Genomic DNA, 8,047 nt, shown 5'->3' on the forward strand with positions numbered 1-8,047 from the left:
TGGTTGTGGTTAAAAGCCTTCACTCTTGGGGCATCATGGTCGAGGTCGGAGGGCAGCACTGCTTTAGCTCCATAGGCCAGGAAGAAGGGTGTGAACCCTGTGGATCAATTTGGGGTCATTCTCAGTAAAGATGTCAATGGGGACCCAATCCTAGATTCCCTATGGGGAATTATTCCATTAGAGGATGGGGATGGAGGGGAATTAATCCCCATGGGGAAGGATTTGGTAGGAATGTTGTCCCCGTCGGGGATGATGGGGACAGGGATGGTTGTCTGGTCCCCAACCCCAATCCCCATCAACCCACCCCACGAAGAAGGCACCAGACGGCTAGGTCGCCACTTGTCAGGCCCATGTAAAAGGCCCAGTAAGTCACGGAGTATATAATGCACCATTCCAACCCTAATTCGTTCCTCAAGCCATCGTGCCACCCCCTGTCTCGCTCGGCATCTCGCAGACTCACACTCTCGCTCTCACGGTTCGTAGACTCGCACAGACAGGCAAGCGAGGGGGGAGATAGAGAGCAGGGAAGGAGGGGAGAGGAAAGGGAAAAGCGGGTTGCGACTACCCCCCCTGCTTTTGCTGCAATCGGCGCCGCCTCGCGTGAGATCCGCTCCACGTGCCCCGCCGCCGTGTCGCTGCCGAGGTGAGCTTTGCCCACCCTCCCTTCCCCATTGATCCGTGCCACCCAATTTGACACTCGGTTTCTGGCCCGGGATTCCCCCCCCCCCCCCGCCTGCTGTCCGCGTCTGTAGTTTGGGTTGGGGTCGCGCTTGGAGCTGCGCGGGGCGTGTTGCCGCGGTGGGTCTCCGGTGGCAGTGAATTGCAGTTTCACGTTGCGTGGCTATGGTTCTGGTCTCACTTCTTAGGGAGTCGCCTATCGTGGGGACGAGGACCCCATCGGGGATGCATTCCCCATTCGGTTTCGGGGATGGGGACAGAATGTCCCCCGTGAGCTTTCACGGGGATGGGGATGGGGAAAATCTTCCCCTGTGGGGATGGGGATGGGAGGACGATCCCCAATGGGGAATTCCCCGTTGCCATCACGAATTCTCAGGCTCCAGAGGATCGCTAGGACCTTTGCAACCCATTGCCCGGTGTACTTGTTGAGTCGGTCAAAGATGCATGGCTTAAGTCCTTGGAGGACCATGCCATTGGCACACTCGACCTGACCGTTAGTACATGGATGTCTGACCGAGGCCTAGTCGATCCTAATGTCATATCCATCACTGAAGTCTAGGAACTTCTTCCTGATGAAGTTAGTCCCATGGTCAGTGATGATGCAATTAGGAACACCAAACTGGTAGATGATGTCGAGGAAGAATTTGACCGCCTCTTCCGAGCGAATGTTGGTGATGGGCTTGGCCTCTATCCATTTGGTGAACTTATCGACCGCTACGAGTAGGTGAGTGAAGCCACCCAAGCCCTTTTTGAGGGGTCCTACCATGTCGAGGCCCTAGACCATGAATGGTCAGGTGATGGGGATGGTTTGAAACTCCTATGCCGGCAAATGAGTTTGCTGAGCATAGAATTGGCATCCCTCGCACCTACGGATGACCTCCTCTGCATCTCATAGTGCGGTGGGCTAGTAAAAACCTTGGCAAAAGGCTTTTCTAACCAGTGACCTTGGGGCCACATGATTCCGTAGATCCTACCATGGACCTCGAGGAGGAGCTGCTTCCCCTGGTTGGTAGGGATGCACTTCATGAGCACCCCCGATGGACTCCATTTGTAGAGTTTGTCACCGAGCGCGACAAAGGTCTTAGCATGTTGAGCGATCCATTGGGCTTTAGTCCTTTTAGGTGGGAGAACCTCCTCGAGGAGGTAGGCGAGTAGTGGCACTCGCCAGTCAGTTTGATCAAGTGCCAACACAACGATGTCAGCGGGTGACGTCATCACGGAGGCACTGGGGTCGGAGCCCCCAAGCATTGGCTTGGCATCGGGGTGTGTCTGGATTGGACCTTCTAGGACGCAGGCGGATGGCTCATGGAGATCGTTGATGAAGATCCTGCTCAGAGACGGATCCCACCTAGCGGCCAATTTTACAAGAAAATCGGCGGCATTGTTGTCCTTTTAGGGGACGTGATGCAGCTTGATCTCCTAGAATTTGTCCTCGAGCTTGCACACCTCCTAGTAGTATGCTGCCATGAAGGGGCTTTTATAGGAGGACTCCTTCATGACTTAGTCAATGACCAACTCCGAGTTGCCGTGGATGTAGAGTCACATAGCGCTGAGCTCGATGGTGATGCGTAGCCCGTTGATGAGGGCCGCATATTCCATGGCATTTTTTTAGGCTGAGAAATGGAGATGGATGGTGTAGAGGAGCCTACTCCTATCTGGGGAGATTAGAACCACTCTAGCCCCTGAGCCAGGTGCCATTACGGACCCATCGAAGTACATTGTCCAATACTCGTGGGTGATGTCCGGGGTCGGTAGCTGCACCTCCATCCATTCAGTAACAAAATCCATGAGAGCCTAAGATTTAATAGCAGTATAGGGGATATACCTAGTGTCATGGCCCATGAGTTTGAGTGCCCACTTGGAGATTCATCCCACGGCATTGCGGTTGCGGATGATGTCCCCGAGCGGGTATGAAGTGACGACCATGACTTCATGGTCAGTGAAGTAGTGCAGGAGCTTCTGGGTCACCATCAGCACGGTGTATAGGAGTTTCTACACCTGGGGTACTAGACCTTAGGGTCATTGAGTACCTCCTCAATGAAGTATATGGGCCACTAGACCTTAAGGTGGTGTCCTGGCTCCTCCCTTTCGATGACCAGGGCGGCGCTCACCACATGGTTGCTTACCGCGACGTAGAGGAGGAGGGGTTCTCCCCGTTCGGGAGCAATAAGGATTGGGGCCGACGTCAATGATGCTTTGAGGCTCTCCAGAGCCTGCTAAGCTTCCTTAGTCTAGACGAAGGTGTCCATCTTTTTGAGGAGCTTGTAGAGTGGCATCCCTCGTTCGCTGAGCTGAGAGATGAATCGGCTTAGGACAGCTAGATAGTCGGTGAGCCTTTGTATGCCCTTGATGTTGTGTATAGGCCCATCTTAGAGATGGCCATGATCTTTTCGAGGTTGGCCTCGATGCCGTGCTTAGACACAATGTTTCCAAGCAGCTTCCCCTTTGGAACCCTAAAAACACATTTCTTGGGATTCAATCTGATGTTGAACCTTCAGAGGTTCATGAACATTGCAGCCAAGTTTACGATCAGGTCACAAGCTTGAGCCATTTTGACCACTATGTCATCAACATAGACAGCGATTGTTGGTTTCGGCCGCTCGACTTGATCAGGCTGATGGAGCGGGTTGATTTGGTCAGTGAAGCATTGCTGCATGCACCTTTGGTAGGTGGTGCCAACGTTCTTTAGGCTGAAAGGCATGGTTACATAGTAGTACAAACCATATGCGGTGATGAATGAGGTTGTGAGCTGATTGGACTCTTTCATTGTGATCTAGTGATAGCCAGAGTAGGCATCCAGAAAGGAGAGGATATCACAACCTGAGGTGGAGTCGACTACCTGGTCTATGCGCGGTAAAGTAAAGTAATCCTTTGGACACACTTTGTTGAGGCCAGTATAATCAATGCACATTCTCCATTCCCCGGTCTTCTTTTTAACAAGAATAGGATTAGCAAGCCAGTCGGAGTGGAAAACCTCTTTGATGAATCTGGCTGCTAGGAGTTTGGTGATCTCTTCACCTATGGACCTGTGCCTCTCATTGTTGAAGCGACGCAGGCGTTGCTTAGTAGGCTTTGAGCCTGTGATGAGGCATAGTGCATGCCTAGCATGTCAGATGGCTTCCATGCGAAGACATCATGATTGGCGCATAGGAAGTCGACAAGCTCGCATTCCTATTTGGCTAGGAGCTTGGTCCCAATCTGCACCGTCTTGGTTGGGTCAGTGGGGTTGGTCCCCACCGCCTTGGTTTCCTTGAGTGGGTGGAAGGCCATCGAGGAGGTTGGTTTGTTGTAGTCTAGGACTACTAGGGTTGATGACTCTCCAAGCTACGGGAGCTCAGACGAGTTGATGACCGCGGTGATGAGCTCGAAATGTTCGTGGTCTCACGTGAAGGCGTGAGAGAAGGCGCTGCCCATAGTGATTACACCATTCGGTCCCAGCATCTTCAGCTTGAGGTAGGTGTAGTTGGGGATCACCATGAATTTGGCGTAGCATGGTCGTCCAAAGATGGCATGGTAGGACCCTCAGAAGTCCACCACTTTGAAGGTGAGGACCTCTGAGTGGAAGTTGGCTCAGCTACCAAACGTGATGGGTAGGTTGATCTACCCGAGCGGGTACACCTATGCTCCTAGGATCATGCCATGGAAGGGAGAGCCCACTGGGTAGAGTTACGATTGGGGGATGCACATGGTGTTGAGGGTGTCAACATTGAGGATGTTGAGGTCGTTGCCTCCGTCCATTAGCACCTTGGTGAGGCACTTCTTGTGGATGATGGGGTCGATGATGAGTGGGTAGTGTCTTGGTCCGGCGATGTGGGAGGGATGGTCCCTCTGATCGAAGGTGATCGGAGATTCTGACCAACTAAGGAAGGAGGGGATGACCGTCTTGGCAGCACATGCCGCTCTGTAGCGTACCTTGTGCTAGCGCTTGGAATAGATGGCGTCAGTTTCCCCAAAGATCATGATGCATTCCTCGGGGTCAGGGAAGTTGTCCCCATCCTTGCCTATTGCGCCTCCTTTCTTGGCTACCGCCTCTTTGTCGTCTCCTTCTTTCGGCCGGCCAGCCTATCGTAGGAAATGTTTGAGGAGCTTGCAGTCCTTGTAGAGGTGTTTGATGGGGTAGGCATGGTTGGTGCACGGGCTATCTATGAGCTTGTTGAAGGGGTCAGATAGGCCCTACTAGGGCTACTTGCCCATGCGATCAGCTACGGTGACCAACGCGGTGTTGTCCAGTCAGCGCCGATCCTTTTTGTTCTTCTTACCCCTCTGTGTGGAGGGGCCCTTGTCTTGGTCCCTACGATTGGCCTTGCCTTTGTCCTAGCCTCCGTTGAAGACCGCTCCGACCGCCTCCTCACCAAAGGTGTGGTTAGTGGTGATGTTGAGCAGGTCGTGGGTGGTACGGGGCTTTAGGCAGCCAAGCTTGTGGATCAGGGACTCACAGGTCATCCTAGAGAGGAATGTGCTGATGATGTCTGCATTGACGACATCAGGGAGGGAGTTGCATCGTTGGGAGAACCTATGGATGTAATCCCACAGAGACTCGCTGGGCTCCTGCTGGAAGCTCTTGAGGTCCTAGGAGTTGCCAGGGCAGACATATGTCCCCTAGAAATTTCCAACGAAGATGCTCTTGAGGCCCACCCAGTCACGGATGCTGTTGTGCGAGAGGAATTCAAGCCACGCTTGAACATGTTCCCCCACGCAGATGGGGAGATATTGAATGATGAAAAGGTCATCATCCACCCCTCCGGCTTGGTAGGTGAGCCAGAAATCTTTGAGCCAAATACCGGGGTTCATCTCCCTAATGTACTTGGTGATGTTGGTGGATGATTAGAAGCGTTGTGGGAACAGCGCTTTCTAGATACGCCGGCCAAAGGCCCATGGTCCTAGGCCATCCGGGCTAGGACTCTAGTCGGCTGGCCGATGACCATGCTCGGGGCACGTTTCACCGCTCTCCTTGATGTTTTGGCCGAGGCCTATGTCACCTGCCCTCATCACCACTAGGTGGAGGTCATCATCATGCTGGGCCTGATGCCGGTTGCTAATGACGCTACGAGCGTCTTGGTGTGGACCGAACCGTTCCTGTACCGATGGTCGGTGTGGAGCAGGTGCTAGGTTAGACCATGGCGTAGGCGTGGCCTCCTATGCCATGCTTGGATACTATAGTAGTGAATGGATAGAGCAATCTATCTAGTGCGTCCACACTCCCCTTGTGGGGAGAGAGGTCACAAGTCAGAGTCATAATGCGGAGCTTTCCACCTATTGAACAGCGGCAACTTCCACCAGCGCTTGGAGGTTCTAGTAGACCGCCTACTTCTGGGGGTCGATGGGCTCAGGAACGCCGAGCAGAAGCATTGCCACAACGACGATGTTCTAGCTAGCCCAAGCAAACTATGGGGGTCATTCCCCTTGTTCATGATGTCACGCTGGACCTAGCGAGCATGACCCCAGGTGCTGCCCACTGGGTCACATGCATGGGGTGCAACGTGCTACACGGAGCACGCCGGCGTAGGTGGCGGCTAGTTCTACTGCCATTGTCGTAGCTCCTCGGCGTGCTCTTCTACGAGGGTAAGGGCCCCCGCACATGGGTCTAGAGGGGTGTGAGTCTGCAAAGACTCCGCTACCACCAATGGCTATCCCAGAGCGTTTGCCATAGTGCACTCCTAGGATGGACGGTGGCTAGGTGCCATATCGCGGATGCTGGAGCCATCGCTCTCAACCTCGTCATCCAGGAGTTCGTGGAAAGTGGTAGGAGCGTAGCTTGCCATTCCCACAAATTCAGATGTGAGAGGGGGCAACGCCTGTGTCCTTTGGAGCCCCCAAGCATACGCATCCATGGGGAACACGATGCCATAGGGGAACCGGTTGTACGGTGTTTGCGGTGCGAACAATACGATCCCTTTGGATAATCGGCGGGAGATAGTAAATAGCGAGTAAATAACATTATGTACATTACTCACAGCGGGGTTTGAGCAGAGAGCTTGTTTGGAATGAAGTGCAGGCGCCTCATCATTGAAGTCATCGTGTGTCCTAGAGCTGATGGAGGGCACCCCTCCAACGGGTGCCGGAACAAGTGCCTCCTTGTGGAGGTGTAGTATGCCAAGCCAGTCAGCGACAAAGTCTAGGCTTCCAAAGAGGAAGGCCTAGGACGGCTCAAAGACAGGTGGAACCCACATCCCAACAGGTGGGAGTGCAGGAAACTCTAGTGAGCCAAAGCGTGTTGTATCGCTTGATCCCACCATGGCAAAGGTGGTGGAAAAGTGGGCCATCTGATGACCAAAAAGTGTGAACGTATAGTGTCTTCCCCACGGACAGCGCCAACTGTCGGTGTAGAAAGTGACCAACACATAAATATTTGTAGTTTTGTTGTACGTTGTGATTAGAGGTGGCCTAGCACTCAATGACACAGGGTTTATACTGGTTCAGGCAACGTGCCCGAAGTCTAGTTTGAGTCGGTCGGTGACTTTATTCCTAAGTCTAGGTGCTCAAAGTTTGCTGTGGGGTTACAAACGGAAGGGAGAAAGATGGGGGGTACAAGAGGTTCGGTCGGACTCTGGTCTGAAGGGCCAAGAGTGATGTGAGCTCCGCTATGTGCTATGTGTTTGAACATGTGCTCAAGGTTTGAACCTAGTGGTTCTGTTGTTGTGTGTTAGTAGACTAGTCGATCTATCTGTTGGGAGAGAGCACATCCCCTTTTATAGATGAAGGGGATGGCCTTACAAGCAAGAGGGAGAGAGTGTACGTATGCTAAGTCTTGTTGCCCACGCCATCGAGTACAAGATGATTATAGGCGCCCATAACACTATTGATGTCAGATGCATATGGGAGGTTTGCGTCTTCTTCTTCTGGTATGGCAGACGTCGATGCCTGTCATACTGCTGATGCTCAGAGGCATGCAAGGGTTTTACCATGCTCATCTAGTATGGCAATTGTTGTGGGCACCCACAACACTATAGGGTAAATGTCAGTGCCCACAACACTGTTCTGACATGCCTAGAAGGTTGTAGGGCACTCTTCTAATATGTCCTGTTGGTACTGTCTTGTAGGTGTATAGGGTATGGTCCTCGGTCTTGCGGTTGACTTGAGTGTCCTACCTTATTTGCTTCATATGTTTCCTAGTACTCACCAAGCGGGTGTCCCTAGTCGGTTGGTCCTAGTTGGCTCCGACTACACCGATCGTAGAAGAGCTATAAGCAGGGGTTCGGTGCGTCCCCGGTTGGAGACACAGTTTGGAGTTTGGAAGCGGTGTTTGGTCAGGCCTTTCGGTCGAAGAGGTGGGCCAAAGTTAGAAGAGAGTGTTGTTCCTCTTTGGCCAGGCCATTCGATCAGAGAGGCAGGCCGGAGTCAGAAGCGAGCGTTGTTCCTCCTTTGTGGG

The sequence above is a fragment of the Miscanthus floridulus genome, chromosome 2 (assembly GCF_019320115.1).
Source record: "Miscanthus floridulus cultivar M001 chromosome 2, ASM1932011v1, whole genome shotgun sequence".
NCBI lineage: Eukaryota > Viridiplantae > Streptophyta > Magnoliopsida > Poales > Poaceae > Miscanthus > Miscanthus floridulus.